At 40.0% G+C, this 18,085-nt stretch overlaps 1 long non-coding RNA gene across 1 annotated transcript; it reads left to right on the forward strand.

Annotated features, from left to right (window-relative positions):
- Positions 1–8,670: 8,670 nt before the first annotated feature.
- Positions 8,671–17,820, forward strand: LOC137143197 (uncharacterized). Its single transcript, XR_010917124.1, has 4 exons — positions 8,671–9,081; positions 9,821–10,026; positions 16,588–16,658; positions 17,585–17,820. It is a non-coding gene; the product is annotated as an uncharacterized lncRNA (long non-coding RNA).
- The last annotated feature ends 265 nt before the right edge of the window (positions 17,821–18,085 follow it).

Genomic DNA, 18,085 nt, shown 5'->3' on the forward strand with positions numbered 1-18,085 from the left:
GTTTTGGTTCCACGTTTTACACAGAGAGGGACAGAGACAAAATTCAAATCCAGATCCTTCCCCCCACCATGTTTAGCTCTATGGTTTTAGTTAAGGCTTATCTGTGAAGGGGGAGGAAGATTGGATTCTTTAAAGCAACCTGCTTATCTTCCAAAGAAGCCTCCTTTTTAAATAGGGTTTTTATACTGCTATTTATTAGAGATGGGCCAAAATAGAATTCCCAGCTCTGAATATACTCAAATTTAGATGATGATCAAAATTATTCATCTGCATTTTGAAAATGGGGCCTGTCCTTATGAAGGGATGAACTAAAACCCTGGCTCTGAACAGCCCTGAACCTTGTGGGCATTCACAGTCCAGGAGCTTGATTCCCCACTATGACATTCCACTCTTATGCTCATGTGATTCCACTGAAATCATTGTCACAGGAGCACAATGCTGCAGCCCAGGGGATTGACCGTGGGATCTTTAGATCTCATTGCAAAACCCTACACTACTTCAGCTGAAAGAGACCCCTCCTAAGCCCTTCCAATAGCAGGTTCATCAACCTGTATGTGGCCTCATGACCAGTAAAGGTGGACAGAGAGCCACATCGAGTAGGCATGGCTAACATTGTCATAAAACTGGAATGGTACATCAATCCCAATGCTTGAGCCTTTCTTGTCTCTTGACGTTACTACTCCTGGATTCTTATTCATTCTGTAAATTTTCTCTTTAAAGGGGAGCGAGAAATTAACTAATCCTCATGACAGCAAATATGGAACTTGCATAACTATGGAGAAGAGAATTAACTTCTTCTTTAACCTGAAGAGCCTCATAATCTGTTTAAAATCAAATTTTTATTAATTTTAGAGTGATTTTTAATGCGCATGAAAGTGAGTAGCCAATATCTGTGTCTGTAGTTTGATATAGTTCAGAAAGGCACTGTGCAATATTTCACATGGTTTTTCAAATGCTTCTCAGTTTTGAATTGCAATAGCCCAGCGAATCTGATTCTAACTGTAGGCCCCACATTTAATTTTAAGCCTGTGCATAAATCCTATTGAAATCAAAGAGATTATTCCTGTGCTTAAAGTTAGGCATGTGCTTAAGTATCTTGCTGAAGTCTTCAATATGGCCTAGCTTTTTTGATTTTGAAAATGGGACCAATGAAGGCATCTTGCATTGAACTTTTGCAGTGAGTACTAAAAATAATTGCACGACATAATGCCCATTCAATGCTTTACATTTTCAAAATGCTTTGATATTAACGAATCATCCAACCGATCAAGTTAATTATTCGTTTTAGCTAATCAGATAGTGGTTTTGTTATCTAGGTTCAAATCCATCTTACTTTGGTCAGTGAAACTAATGGGACTACGTGTGACACAAGTGCAGACAGGATTGATGGACAACTGGCCAACAGTTAAGACCTCAAACTCAATAAACCAAGTGTAACAGCAACCAGAGGCACACATTACAAAAAGGAAAGAGTGAACATTTTAGCATTCTGTACTTGCTGAGGTGGGAACATTATAAGATTTCCGTCTCCTTGTTGTTACCCATCTACTGCACTAATAAACACACAGAAATGTGAAGAAGATAAATGTAAAGCAAACTAAACACATTGACAGAAAACAAGGATAACATGCATAGGAGTGAGTAATATCATAATCGCAGACCATGGAATGAAATAAATTATTGTTTAAAATGAGGCTATTTAACCATATATGTAAAACATGACCTTTTTAAATAGAAGTGTATTAACACTGATAAAGTGGATTGCAATGCCAAAGACCAAAGCCCATATCGAGCAAAAGAAAATATAGACACAGAACCAGACCGGTAAATGATAATGGAGACATACACGCTCATTAAATCTTGGAAAGCCCAGTAATGCAAATGCCTTTAAAAGAGCAAATAAAAGACAAATAATATTAATATGTTAGGAAAATATTAAATGCCTTAGAAGTGAATGTGACTAGCATGAGCTGTATTGTGATTAGGCTGAATAATGCACAAAGAATAATTAATTCCATGAATTTAGCCTCTTTTTAATGTTCCTAGGCTATCTGTGAACTGACTACATTTTTTTCAAATGTATCAATTGTGTGAATTTACTGGGGAGCGAGAGAGAGGAAAGCTGTTTTATTCTATGGCTTGGGTAGTTCCCCACAAGTATTCCATAATACAGATATGAAATCTCCTGTGTTGGATATTTTTGTTTGGCCACATAATATTGTTTCTATTCCTGTTTGGATGAAGGTCACTCTTGCAATCAAGAAGCCTGTGTTTAGCCACACGGTATTGTTTCTATTTCCTGACTGGATGAGGGTAACTCTTATAATCAAGAGGAGGGCTTGAAGGAGCCATTGGGGGTTGGTTCTGTCAGGGAAAAGGAGGAGACCAGAGAGAGGCAGCAGATAAATAAGATGAATGAATTCTACAAAATGTTAAGCCTTTTCTTTTCTGGGGCAAGAGGGCTTTGCCAGAATTCTCATTGATAGAAAAACTAGGCAACTGTGAGATTTACTAACTGCATTCAGAGTTTAAATTTAATTTTCCATCATCACATTTGAACAAAGTGATTGCACTGATAGTCAACATCAGTCGCAAAGGGTGAAGTCAGTAACTTGTCTGGCAAATGTCCCAGGGCTCTGAGAGCTAGGCAAGAGATTTTGGGACCCTGTGTCAAGAAGTGTTCTGTCCTTTATAAAATGTACCACTTCTACCATAACTAAAGTACTTGTGCATGTGATCTTAAAATTTGCTTTCCATGAGCAGTCACATGAGAAGACTCAATTTCTCAAATGTTTTCAGCAAGCAAACACAGAGGAGGAGGGAGAGTATAACTTAGATAACCTAAACTATAACCTAGACAGGGAGAGTATAACCTAGTGCATTTTTAAACTCAAGTGAATAGGCCTGGTTGGGTTGATTGATTTTATTTTTGGTGGTAATGATATCCATCCAGCTCTGGTAGCCATACTTCTCTAATTTAATTACTTCTTGTCTGAAAATATGATCCTTTTTTTACAATTCTGGGAAGCATTGTGTTATCTTCATTGTAAAGTTAGATATTTAGACCTCTGTGCTGCAGAAAGTTAGCCAGTATTTTAAGATCAGTGCTACCATACTCTCAGTAAAGTGCAAGGATGTAGAGCTATAATACTTGTTATTCAAGACTACAAAAAACATGGGTATAGTTTTCAATGTCTCCAAGTACTCATACTGTCAATGTTGTTTTAAGTGGAAAAAGGAATAGCTCCGTACATCCTATTTAGATACATGATTCCAACAGACAGAATACTAAAATACAAAACCAGTGGAACTATCCTCTTGTGAAGTCTTCTACTTTTTTTAAAAAGGCAACTTTACTATGGGAAAGATCCTGCCAGATTATGAGCACTCTCTATAAGCAGGGGGCCACCATTACTGAAAATGAAAGTTGCACATTGCAATACATTGAAACAATTTAGCACTTCCATTCAACTTCATTACATGCACAGTTTCACTATATCTGACTACTCTATAAGTGGGTTTCCAATCTCTATGTAAATCTTTCTCTCTCTCTACACAAACCCACACAGACACTATAGCCTTCATAAACATGTATTAAAATAGACGCCAGAACTACAGCACGTGCATCAGAGGAAAATAGTAAAAAATCTTCAAACCCATGTAAGGTTATCTGCTCGGGGCCAATTTCCAGTTACACAACAGAGGTGGGGGATATTTGGGTACTACCACTATGATGTTTGTTGATTAAATACATACATTTTCAAAATAAATCAACACCCAAATTATCTATTGTAATAATAATGGATTGATCCATCAGTATTTATTCATATACATATATTAAGGTGGAATGTTGGGGAAGTAAAATGTGGATTTCAAGGGTCCAGATATGCAAATAGGGTTGCCTAGAGTTAGACTTCTGCATATTTACGCACCTAAATAAGATGGCTTGGTTTTCAAAAGTGCTAAGCACCCAGCAGCACCCACTGAAATCAGTGAGTATTCAGCACTTTTTAAAATCAGGCATTTCATTTAGGTGTCTAAACCTGGATTTAGGAGTCTAGTTTTAGTCACTTGAAAGGCAGAGAATCTTGTCCAAGATTTCCTGTGGAAATATGTCCACCACTCAGTTTGTGCTCTGGAGAAGGAAATAGCAAGGGGATTGCAAATCAGGGTTCTGCTGAAGCATAGTGGGAAAGCTTGTACAAACCTGAATCTAGTGAGAACGATTAATCTCTCATCTGTATGGTTACTGCCATTAACCATAAAACCTTAAATAGATACAACAAAGATGAAAATCTCAAGCCTAAAATGTGTTATTTCCCACCCCCTGCAGGTTCTGGGTACAGAGAAATCTTCCAGGGGGTGTATCAACTCATCTAGATATTTACCTAGTTTTACAGCAGGCTACCTAAAAAGCAGTAGCAAAGTCAGTACAAACTAAAATTTCATACAATGACTCGTTTATACTGCTCTATATACTGTACACTGAAGTGTAAGTACAATATTTGTACTTTGATTTATTTTATAATTATATGGTAAAAATAAGATAGTAAGCAATTTTTTGGTACTAGTGTGCCGTCACACCTTTGTATTTTATGTCTGATTTTGTAAGCAAGTAGTTTTTTAAGTGAGGTGAAAGTTAGGGGCTGCAAGACAAATCAGACTTCTGAAAGGGGTACAGTCTTCTGGAAAGGGTGACAGTCACTACTGTAGCTGAATTGCAGTAAACATAACGTTTCTTCATCGTATATAGTGTCTTCAAGTCAGTTTCCTCCATACACACACCCATATCCTATGTCTACACAAGCAAAAATCATCTGAAACTAAAAAAAAAAAGAAGCTTTTATTAATTACTGGTAATTACTAATTTTGCATATTGTTATTGATGGGTTTTTGTTGAAAATAGCTGATTATATTTACCAGATAAGGACGAAAAACGTCTGGCCGGGCACCTAAATCACTAGAAGAAGGAAAGGAGCTCAGACCACACGTATGAGACCTTGCCAAACGTTTCAAAACTGAATAGTCATTGTGTTGGCAGATAATTCAGAAACTATTTGTATGAGCTGTTTATCAAATTATTAACTGCACAGATGTTGTTTGGTTGAAGAGCAGCTGAACCTTCTCTCTGCCAGCCGTGGAGACAAAGGTCTGCAGGAATAATTGGAGATGTGCATGGAATATTAAATTAATTTACTGCTCTTAATTCTTATGCAAATCCTGACCTCTGATAGAGCCTATCAATTACCCTGCATACAGGGAAAAGAAAGAAGAACAGTTTCTTTCTTTCTTTCTTTTTTCCTCTCCCCTTCTTTCTTTCTTTTTTTTTCTCCTTTAAAAAAATAAATCAGTCGGGAAAGGAAATATTTGGAATAAAGCCATGGAGGTAGGAGAAGCGAAGAACTGGTATTATTTAATTGAGTCTCCAACTTGCAATGATGTCCTTTGGGAATAAAGACACGTTTTTTAAAAAGCGGGGGCTCGGAGAGCGGGAGGGGCGGGGGAGGAGGAGTTGGGAACCGGGCAGGAGTATGCTGAAATAGCTGCACATCTGTGAACAGGGGTGGGAGACGTGACACATTCGTTCCCAAAGACAAAATATAAATGGAATGTAACACCCGAATTTTGTGTGCTGTGGATGGGGTCGGCCCCCAAAGATTGCAGAAGCGGGCCCTTTAAATGCCCGACCTCACCTTTCTTGTTCAGATCAGTAATAGGCACCGTTTCCCAGAATCTCCTTTCTGGTGGCTTTCAGTAACAATCACCCAGTGGCAGGGTTTTGATGCTTGATCATTTGGGTGGGGTCGGTGTGGGGCTTTTGTTTTGATCTCTTTATTTTCATGAGAAGGATTTGACGCTGTCAAAAATGTGTCTGATCCTCTCACTTGTTTTTTTGTTTTTTAAAGCCCGCAATTTGCTGTTAATTTTTATTACAGAATCCCAGGTAGAGTGAAATACCATTTAATTGGCCCTTGTTAAAAAGAGCTATTTTTCTAACAGTGAGAAAAGACCTCCTCGCCTGGGGCATTTTGTTTTTAAAGGGAGGGGCGAGGACTGTGTGTGTAGTGTTTAGTGAAAGTTTACCCAAACGACTCGGCTCTTTATTCTTTCATCATATTTTCTCCTAAGGATAAATAAATAGGGTGAATAATGTGATCGGGCCGACCTTTGGAAGACCTGCGCGAAGAAATGATGTTGCGAGCCCCTTTCGTCACATCCAATAGTCACTGCCTCCCAGCTCTCCGTAGCCCAAACAAAAGCTATACAACAATATCAATTAATCATGCAGCAGGCAAACAGGGAGATTTATTCCACTACAAATAGCCTCACAGAGAGACGCTGAATGGGTGTGATTAGCATGAGAAAAGAGGAGCAAAACTCCACAGTTCAACAGCTAAAGAGCAATTTGATGGGGCTAGGATGGGGAAATTACTTGATTAGCGTCTGTTGGAAGAGAGCACGATTAGACCAGCTCAGCCGTGAATTTCTACCCGCTGAACAAAACCCAGGGGCTGGGAGAACATAGAGGGACACGGGCACTGCAGAGGGGATCTTTCCAGCCCCCCCAAAGCCTAACATTAATACACACGCGTGCTTCAGCCACACACAGGCGTGGTTGGGAGGGGGGTTTATTTTGATATGGAAAACGTCAAAGGATTTCGGCCTCCTCAAGCTGCCAATTTGCCAGGAATCTAGTCTGTGCAACTTAGAAAACAAGCAGAAAGCAACTCTCACAAAGCCTCCTGATTATCTTATCTAAAGACCAAAACAAACGATTTGGATCTTCTTCCTAAATCTCATCGCACCCGCTCACTGCAGTGCTTTTTGGGAAAAGAAATGCCCCCTCTGTTAAGAGGAGTCAGACATAGTGATAATCATACAACACATGCCTGGGTGTTAACATCTATTCTCACAGGAAACGCCCCTGTCCCATACGAAGTTGTTCGGAAATATTCCAGGAGTCCATTGCCTCCATCATAGCTTCAGAATTATGTTTGTGTGGAAGGCGGCCAAACCCAGCAATGGGGAGTTTAAATGAGATCATCCGCGCCCTTTAGGTCGTGTGGGTTGTTTCAGGATCTTTATCTCCATCTATACATTAGAACCCCCGTCAGGGTGATTTCATTGCACAATTATATTTTTGAATGATGTCCAAAATACAACTGACTCCACATACCCCGGGACCTTTTTAAAAAACAAACAAACAAACAGATCCTTAGTATAAAACTTTGTGTACAACTTGAGGGAAATGTAGCTTCCCAAACAATCGCATGCGGTTTTCTTTCTAATTGCTTTGGAAACAGTTAGCACTGACCCAAGCCTGATTTCCTAAAAGTGAAAATGATTATTGGGGGCTCGCTAGTGTGTTTATACATTTATACATTGCACGACTGGCAATCTCTGCTCCAGGAGAGGCTCAAGCAGAACAAGAATGAGCTAGGAATTAGCAGAGCAGTGATGGGGAAATCTGCCCTGTACCTGCCCTGTGCAGTGCATTCAGAGTCAGTCCTACTTTGACGAGCGCTCAGTTCCTCTATTAAAAAAAAGGCTTCGCAGTTACTGGAAGATTGTGCATTTTATGGATTGATCCTGTATTTCTGATTGTGCTAATGGGTAAGGGATATATGCTGCGGAGTGTTGGCTTCGACAGAGGCTCTTGATCGCAGCATTTTCCCTGAAAAAAAAAATCTATCTATTTTCATGGTCTGTGTCCCCTTCCTAAGTGAGTCCCTCCCAAGTATTTACACAGAAATAACAATAACTTTCTTTCTCCCATTGTCCCAGCCTGTAGGATAAATTGCTTTGACTTGTTACTAACCTCAACTAGAAACAAACAACAAAATACCCCCATACTTTTTTTTTTTAATTCAGACCTAATTGGAAGGACTAAAGGTATGGCTTACTTCCTATTTTAAACGTCTCTTTGCATGCAAACAATACACTGAAGGCTTTAATCTCAGAAAGAACCTTCAGACCACAAGTAGGTTTTTTCTTTCGTGTCAATGAAGTGAGTCACATACACTTTAAGAATGACATTTCTAGCCTCCCCCTGTTTCCTGGGGGTATTTCTGTGAAGCAGAACCAGCTAATTTAGCGGTTCCTATTTCTGGGCTAAATCTCACAGGTTTTAGGGCCTGATCCAAACCCACTGTAGTCATGGAAAAAACCCTGTTGATTCCAGGGGACTTTGGATCCGTCTTTTAGTGAACAGAGCTTTCTGCTTGAACTAGAACTGCAAGATCGGGGCCTTTAACGTCTCTGAAGATTCCTTCTCACACCTCACCCCCATTTGTGAGCATTTTTTCCGGATATCGGAGTGCCCACACTTTTACACAAAGGAAATTTTGGTCAGAGAACCAAAATGGGATTAATTCAGGGTTTCAGACAGTGTCTGAATAAGCGATGGGTAAAAATCCGAACTTTCATCTCCAAAGACGCTACCTGGGCCGAAGTGTGTAAGCAGCGTTATAGACGAGGTTATCTAGGTATCTACACCCCTGTGAAATATTTAGAGCTTCTCCCCTCCGTACACAGCAGACACATGTAATTTCAATTACCCAGCAAATCTAATTAGTAATCCGAAATTGCCATTAATACAAATTTAACGAGGTCTGTGATGGCCAGATGAGCAGCCATCGCCTTAGAAGCACATCACACCTTGGCATATATGGAACCAATGCAAGATAGGGTAAAAATCTGCTCTTAAAAAAAAAATTTACTAAAATCTCGCACATCAGGCTTAGCAGTTCAAGTACCAATTAACAAATTCAGTGCATTGCTGAGCGCTGCTTATCTATCGCTAAAATGCCACTGATTGCAGTTTGTGCAGGAAACTTGGTGTCTCTCTCTCTCAAGGCTTTGCACGCGGAAAGAGAGACAGAAAGAAGGAAGAGAACGGATCAGACAGACAGACAGACAGACAGAGCGAGCGAGCGGTCCCCTTCACTGCCGCTGCCGGGACTCCGATTCAAACGCAACCAGGCAATGAAACAAAACACAACTACTCCCCTGCTGCCCCCCCCCCCCCCCACGCACACGCCTGTTTGAAAGAAGCCCCGCAGGAGCCGGAAGGAATCCGTGGTATGTGTCTATCCGAATCGAAGTCTATAGAACCAGGACTTGGGGGAGAATGGGGGACGGGGGGGGCAACAAGTGCCCGATATCGCAGCGCCTAGCAAGCAGTGCGATCCTTGGGGCAATCTCAGGATCCGTGATTTTCTACCCCCGCCCTCAGCCGCCTGGCTTTAACCCGCGAGGCTTTGATTGAAAATTCGCTTGGGTGGATAAATTTAGCTGGCCCGGCTCGAACCCGTGTCCGAACCGGCCAACAACTCGACCCTTTCGGTGCCGAAGGGCCTGTAATACGCCCGCGCTTCCGCCGGCGTGTGTCTGATTGTATCTTCTTTAGTTCTTTCCTATTTGTTTTTTTTTTTTTAATTATTATTATTTTATTAAAGTTAGGCTCGATTCACAGAATATTGCTCTGGGGGCGGGGGGAGCCAGAAGAGGAGCGAGGCAATTTATTCCAATGGGTGGTTTTTAAGAAGCTGGCAATTTGAGACGGCTGGGTGTTATTTAGTGCAATATGAAATCAAATGATCCTATTTCTCAAATAACAGTGTCTGTGAGGAGAAGTGAATACGCTGAAAGGGTAATTGTCTCCTGATGATATTTCCATTATACCCAATCTTGGCCTAAATGGCAGTCAGGGGATGGGCTGAAAGCAAAAGGGTGAAATCAATACCAAAAAAAAAATAAAAAAATCCCTCTGCATTTTAGCAAGTTAAATTGATTCCCTGCATTCTGTGACGGTCTGCAGGGTTCTCATCCTAAACCCATCTGAAGTTGTTCAACTAAAGTCAACCTGCCGCTTTTGCTGTGAACGGAGGAACGAAACTAATTTTTTCTCTCCACTCCTTGGAAGCGCTCAGACTTTTTACAATTTGAAAGTTGTCACTTTCCCAGGGCACCAGGCGAGGGAACAACCACGATTCAATTGATAACCTGGCCCAACAAAGGTTTAAGGTAAATATAACAGTAGAGAAAATCCTTTCCTTCTTAACTGGAGCATAGTTACATATGACTTGAAAAATCAGTTTCCTTGAGTCCTACATTTGTGGCTTAAACGCGCAGTTTCCTTCTGCGACCGAAAATTGGTGGCACAGTAAGTTACACGTTGTATCGATAACTTTATGTTCTGTACTTTTAAATACCAATTGTCCTGGCCCAGCCGCTCACGTTAGTAGACGACAGATACTCTGTGGTGTTTGTCATATGTTTCTGTTTGCGGTGTGTGTGTGTCTCTCTCTCTGACACAGACACACGATCGCGAGGATAGGATTTAAAGAACCATCGGGTCACACAATAACATAAAATGTAGCTCTATATAAGCAAATTTGTTCGCTTTTTAGATAGCCGTGGATATGTAACTATCACGCCTACACATTTGCACACAGTTTGTTACATTAACGTGTTTTTTGTCTCTCTCGAGCTATTATTTAAGCATTGTGCCTGCTACAAAAGAAATTACATTTAGCCCGCGACAGCAGCTAATCTGTTTGAAGGCTGTTTATTATGAAAACTGACACAATTCACCTTTAAGGCAGCACCGCACATTTAAAATCTCGCTGCTAAACAGGAAGCAAGCTGGAGTCAAGGTAAGGTGCGTGTTAGACAGGGAGACGCAGTCTGCCTTTTCAGCAGCACGGTGGGTTTTATGCACAGAACCTACTTCTGGAAAATTATTGTTTTGTAAGATAATTTAAAAAAAAAAAAAAGTGTTTGAACATTTTTCTTCCGAGAGGTTTGTTCCTGTGAAATGTTGTGTCTAATGACTTTATTTATATGGCCATCTCAGCAGCTTAGCCACTCCTGAATATTTTGACTGAAAACAGCAGAAATTAAACAATAGCTTGTACTACTTAGGCAAATCAAAGCTGAATCCAGACGGTCGGCTACAAATCACTCCCTGTTGACTTTTCTAACACCTCTTTGGACAGGTAGATTGAAGATTTTCCTGCGCTTTCGCGAGTGGTGTGTGTGTATTTTTGTCTTTTTATTTTCTTACTGTTACCTAAAAACTATTTACTCTCATCCGTTTAAAGCATTAGACAACCTCTTATAAGAGAAAGGAACGGTTATATTTATTTGAAACCTGCGGATCGGTTACATATATATACATTTCTTTTTTGTAACAGTGCATAGTTACTTTCCCTTTACAACTATATATTCCTGCAGCAGGAGGAGAAAGATAATAAAGTGACCGATTCTTCATCCTTCTGCCCCCCCCCCCCCCGAAAAACATTGCTTCAGAATTAAATTGTAGGAGCCCTATTGATGACTTTACACGTGTTTTTTACATGCGAGGATGACCCAAGATTTTCACCCCTTAAATCTAAAAGCAGTGGAAGGCGGTCTTGAACTCACAACTCGAATAGTTCCTAAGTTTTAGAAGCTAAGGCAGGCAATCAACCGACTGCAAACTTTTCCCCCAGAGTTTGGGTATCATAAGGGGTTATTTATAGGTAGTGTCGATCACATTCACTCAATAACACTTGAAAAGCAGCAGGGATTAAGCCAACTGGATGCATTATTTGGCAATACTGTCTCTTTGCTGGAATGTTTCTGCCTATTGAATGTTAATTTCTTAAATACAATGATTTTAAATGGGAGTGAACCTTGCTGTCTGTCCTTATTATGTAGCATCTCATTATGTCCCTCCCCGGCTGCCTGGCTGAAATGATAAAACTGCTAGACAAAAATCAATTAATGGAAACGACCATAAAAAGAGAGAGACTGTGACACAAAAACTGCAAGGAAAACAAAGTAACTAACAAAAACCCAGACCTACCTTTGTGCACTCACACCTGAATAGTTACCGTGTGGCTGAGGATATTTTAATAGGAGAGGAGAGATGTTTGCAGCTTTCTAAATATCTGGCACATAAATTTCTTCAGGGAAAGAGGCGGGTATATCAGAGTATTTACTGACACCCCCGTTTAAGAGAAAACGAGCAACATCAAATGATTAAATGGCTAGGTTGCATTTTTTCAGCAATCACCATTACAACAGAAAGGATTAAAACGCTGGTGTCTTGTAGGCTTTATTACGTGCTGAGGGGTATCAGCACAGCAAAACCAGGATTTGCTATGAAAGACAAAGAGCTTTATAAAGAAATTTCCTTTCCTCTCCCATGTTTTTGTTTTAGAATTTTAAACCTTTATGGAGCAGCTCTTTTAATTGGGCAGTTTGCATCCAGCCATAATAACAGTGATTTCTCTGGTGGTGGTGGAAGAGAAGCTCTAGAGCAAAACAACAATGAACCCTTGCAAAACCTAAAATTCCTCAAACCAGCCTGCACGTCCTTAAAACATGAATCTGAAAGGCAAAATTTGACCTAAGTTACAAAGATCTCATCTGGACAGTGTAGAAGTGGGACTGACTTTTGTTTCATTGCCTTGTGATCCATTTTTACCCTACAAACATGGTGCAAAGAATAGCATAGGTTAGTAAAATATAAAGCAGAAGAAACCTGAACAGCTGCATAAAAAGCATTGCTCGCTTTGAGGTCCAATCTGAAAATTTCAAAAGGCATGAAATTTCTTAAGGAAAGAGGCCGCAATTCAGCCATTCCTTCTTCCTCAGCTAGTAAGAGATCACCTGGGAATTTAATACCATTCCAAATATGCATTTAAACCCCAAATTTCTCTTTCAGTACCTCCATTTGTACTGCCTATAGTGACCTAGGAGGCTCTTTGCATCTGAAGATTTGCCAAGGCCAGAGCCAAGGGCTTTGGAAATCACAAACCCTGTCAACCTCCAGTGCCAGAAAGACTTGCTGTGTCTACAGTCCAGCAGCTGGAGATTTCAGTTGCACTGTGTCTGTCCAGTTGGCTCCAAAGAATAGATACCCATATTTTTCATCTAGTTGTAATTGCATTATAATTGGTAGTAAACTATCCACCATTTAATTCATCACCATGCTATTTAGTGTGAATCCACAGACATGCTGGGCTTCTCCGTTGTATGTTGAACATAAGCTGTTTTGTTGCCAACTTTAGAGAAACTGGTAGAGGAGCAAAATTATCAGATTCAAATACACCCCTCTTCTCCACAGGGAACACCATAGTTTTTTTACCTCTTAGATTTTATTTTTGTTATTAATTTTACTTATTTATCCCACCATTTTTTAATTTTTTTTTTTTTTTTTTTTTTTAAAGATTCCTTTGCCATTCATATTGTATCCTTCACCTTGGCTAATCTTTTCCGTCCACAAGGTAAAAGCAAAACAAAACCAACCAACCAACCACACTGCCTAAATATTCACATTTATATAATTATTTTAAAGAAATCCCTACAGGGAAACACTTTTTTAAATGCTAGCGCAGTATATTAGAATGGATTCAGAAATAAGAGTAGCTTCCTTTTCCAATGTTAGGCAGATCTGATGTGAATGGAATTACCCAAGGGGGTGTGTGTATATAAAAGTAATGGATACATTTGTATATACAGTTTATATCGATAAATCTACAGGGCAAATTCTGCTGCCTTTATTTACTTACTTAATTCTACTGAATTTTAAATGCAGAACCGAGCCTTAGAAAAATCAATGTTATTACCTGACTGTCCCATATCATATTTTTCCAACGCACTTTTAACAGAACCTAAAACAAACCCTGTGCTTGATTCTTATAAACTGCATATTCCAGGTGCAGGCACTGGGATGATGATGATGGGAATATGCTCCCCACCTAAACTTTCACCAGTTCTGTTCCTGCCCCTCTGAGCATACCTTCAGGATTCCTGCATTACCCCTCCTAATTTTCTCCACTCCTAATGTTTGGTTGTAGTGCAGGCAGTCAACCTTTTCCATCAGTTCACAACATATTTAAAACAGCAGTTCCAGAAAAATAATTAATTAATTTGTATTTACTGGGGAAAGGGGTGTCATAGCATTTCTAACCAAGAAGAAACTACTGTCCTGTCAGTATAATTTTTTTTTTTTTATTTTCGTCTATTCCCCATATTATTTTTTTAATATTGTCATATACATATAAGGGCAAAGTTCTCATTTCCTTATTCAGCTGGGTAGTCTCATTGGAGTAAGTGGAAATATTCATGAGAAAGGCAAGCAGAGTTTGGTCCATAAAATAAAAAAAATCAATTGGACAAACCAGTTAGAAACCAGTTTGAATGATGCATAAGCTCTTAGTCAAAAAATGTGAAAAGGCAGTATTTTGGTGGACCCACAAGAAAGTCTTGCTCACTGAAAGTATACTGACCTGTTACAATTGGCTACATTTATTTTTTTTTCTGCATTTTCATTTATTTACTTATTTGCTTTTGTTGAAAACAAGTAATCTGAATGCCAGATTCATTTGGGGAGGAACTATACTGTCATTTAGATACATTATAGTGGAAGTGATAGAATTTCCACTACATAACCACACACTCACTTTTTTCAATGGTTTATAATTTTTCTCAATTAAATTCCCTTAGGATTAATTTTTTTCCATGCTTGGTCTCCACCCAGAGGTGATTTAAAAAAAATTGAGCACAATTGAGTTCTGCATGTTTTAAAGAATGTCCTTGACCCACATGTTCCAGTCAGATAATATGTACACATGAAACTTGAGTCTCAACAATTTTGTCCAGAGTTAGCTGTTTTGTAGATCTCACCTGAGCTCTTAAAACAAGCTGAGTTTGAAGAAAATTGGTTTGGTAGTTCTGAAGTGGTGAGCATGGGAATTGTTTTCAGACATGCACAGTAGCATTCCTGGGTTGTTTAAAACCTTACAATAACGGGTATGAACTAGTGTAACAGGCCTTGTTTAGTTTTTGTGGTCAGTATAATGTGGCTTTGGACTCTGGGGTTCTGCTAACCACTGTTGGGTGAAATCTTGGCTTCACTGACATCAATGGGAGTTTTGCCATTGACTTCAGTGGGGGCAGGATTTCACCCCATCTCTTCAGAGCAACAGTTCACATTACAAGGGCTTAAAAAAGCTAGCTGGTCTTATAAAAGCTTTAGGAAGTTTGGGATGTGGTAAACTCCGTAGGGTAGGGTAGGGTGGGGTGGGCTGGGGGGAGGGGGGGCCAATCCCCTAGAGGCCCTGTGGCACACAGGAATTAGGGTCAGAGCTCTCTTGGTCTAGTGCTATCTCTGTGCTTTGGACGATAGGATTTGAATTCAAAATGATCTGGAGGAAATGGTCTGAAGTAAATAGGATGAAAATTTCATTATGAAGTTCAATGAGGACCAATGAAAAGTACTCCATTTAGGAAGGAACAAATGAGTTGCACACCTACACAATGGGAAATGACTGCCTAGAAAGGAGTACTGCAGAAAGGGATCTGGGGATCTTAATGGATCCCAAGCTAGATATGAGTCAACAGTGTAACACTGTTGCAAGAAAAGCAAATGTCCTTCTGGGATGTATTAGCAGGAGTGTTGTAAGCAAGACACGAGAAGTAATTCTTCTGCTATACTCCGCACTGATTAGGTCTCAACTGGAGTATTGTGTCCAGTTCTGGGTGCCACATTTCAGGAATGATGTGGATAAGTTGGAGACAGTCCAGAGAAGAGCAACAAAAATCATTACAGGTTTCGAAAACGTGACCTATCAGGGAAGATTGAAAAAGTCTGGAGAAGAGACTGCAGAATTAGTCTGGAAAAGAGAAGGCTGAGGGGGGACATAACAAATTTCAAGTACATAAAAGAAAGTACATACAAGGAGGAGGGAGAAAAATTGTTCTCCTTAACCTCTGAGGATTGGACAAGAAGCAATGGGCTTAAATTGCAGCAAGGGCATCTTAGGTTGGACATTAGGAAAAACTTCCTAACTGTCAGGGTAGTTAAGCACTGAAATAAATTGCCTAGGGAGGTTGTGGAATCTCCGTCATTGGAGATTTTTAAGAGCAGGTGAGACAAACACCTGTCAGGGATGCTCTACATAATGCTTGGTCCTGCCATAAGTGCAGAGGACTGGACTAGATGATCTTGTGAGGTCCCTTCCAGTCCTATGATTCTGTCATTGACTGGCCATTATGATACTTTGCACTTACTATATGTAGCGCTTCATAAACATTATTGAATCAGGCCTTACAATGCTGACGCTAAATAGATAAATACATACATTGAAATAAAATAAATAAAAACATAAATAAATTGCAACAGTTAGCTTTTGGTTCAAGAGATGCTAAACAGGAATATAGTCATCCAATCTTTCTATTTAGCAGGGTATTACCATGTTACCACGTGAGCGTTATTCAACACCTATGTTGTTTCTAGTGATTTTACTAAATTGAGTGAAATCTGTACATATGCATTTTTAACAGACCAGGCATGTCTATCAAATGTTAATATTCAACCATATTGAACAAGAGTACAGTTTGGGGGAGGGGGTGTTTTTTTGCAAGTGGGTGTACTTTGAGTATTGAATAAAATGTAACCAAATGTCTAAATATCTATCTGTCCTCTGTCTTTTTAGTGAGTACGTAACTGGTGTGTGGTTTTTTCCCCCCAGAACTAGAACATCCTTTTCTTTAAATCAATTCTCTACAGTTGGGCTATCTTTCTTTTTGCAGGGCGAAGTGATTCTTTTTGTGTGACCATTTCCACTAGGAAGCCCCTGGAGGATTTACAAAAGGATCATTTGGTAATGATTATCCAACAATTTGTGGTATTTGGTTACAGTTGGCACCCCAATACACTATCATAACTGGACATGTCCATCATATATGCATAAAGTTTCCTCTTGTGCGTCTCGGGTTTTAGGTGCCCAACCAGAGGCATGCATGTGTCTCAAAAGACGGGCACCCAAAAGCTGAAGCATCTAAAATAAGTGACATTTTTCACTAGGTTGGCCTTAACTTTTCTACACCTGTTTTTTTTTTTTCTCCCCTAATATGGGAATACTCTCTACCTACCTCACCGAATTAGGCATCCATTGCCAGGGTTGCTTCATACGACATTGTCACTCTGTTTATGGGCATTGTCATATAATGTTGTGTGGGAAGGGAAGCGCTTCACCCCTCCCCCCCACCAAAATATTTGCAATTGTCAAATCAATAATGCTACATATGTAAGCACACCCATTTGGGTCAGCTGTATGGGAGGCAAGGTGGGCATGGACAAGGGTAGTTAGCAGCCAGGTGTCAGTAGTCTGTTGCACACCAAGAAGAAGAGTGGCTGACCAGTTCCTTTCCACTGGCTGGGTTTGTGGCATCATCAGATGCCACAGTAGCGTGTACCGTGTGGAGCTGACATGGTGAAACTGAGAGTTAGTAACTCTCTTGTTGGATAGCAAGGTGTAGTAGATTACCTATAGGCCTAGGAATTAGGAAACCTGGATTCTACTCTTGCTTCTGATGCTTTCTTGCAGTGTGACTTTGGGTTAATCAATTGATCTCCCTGAACTTAGTCCAAATCTGAATGATTTTATAGTGAGGAACTTTATATCTGTCACTGCATGCAAATAACCTGAGTTAACCAAGATGCCATCCACATGAACCAAAACAGCAGATCAGGGCTTCATGGATGCTGTCAGAGAGGTTAATAAACTTTTCTTTTTGCTCTACACAGCCATGGTGTAAGACTTCAAAAGCTATTCTGCAGCTATTTGGATTTGGAATAGGACTTCCATCACCAGTGTTCTAGCCAGCTTCCCTCCTTCATCAGTCTCAGATCTCCTGAATATCATTCCAGTGCTGAGGAACAGTAACCACACTAATGGTGGAGGACAACGGATCATTATAACGTCTCACCAAATCAGCAGTAGCATGGTCTGTTGCAAAGGAGGCAACATTTCTTCTTCAGAGTCCTCTGAAACCCACCATGTACCATTAGATCCAAGGGTAGACTATCAAAACAGCCCATTCATCATAGCAGGAACAAATGTCCATTCATCATCATCATTATTATTTTATTTCTATTACAGTAGAACTATGAGCACTGCATCATTGATTTGGACCCCACTGTGCTAGGCACTGTACAAATTTATAATAAAAGTATGGTTCCTGACTGAAGCTCTTACAATCGAAGTCTAAGATAAGAGACAACAGGTGGATATGACCAACAGATGAG

The sequence above is a fragment of the Emydura macquarii genome, unplaced genomic scaffold (genome assembly GCF_026122565.2).
Source record: "Emydura macquarii macquarii isolate MOO-44397 ecotype Brisbane River unplaced genomic scaffold, CSIRO-AGI_Emac_v2 contig_3305, whole genome shotgun sequence".
Taxonomy (NCBI): domain Eukaryota; kingdom Metazoa; phylum Chordata; order Testudines; family Chelidae; genus Emydura; species Emydura macquarii.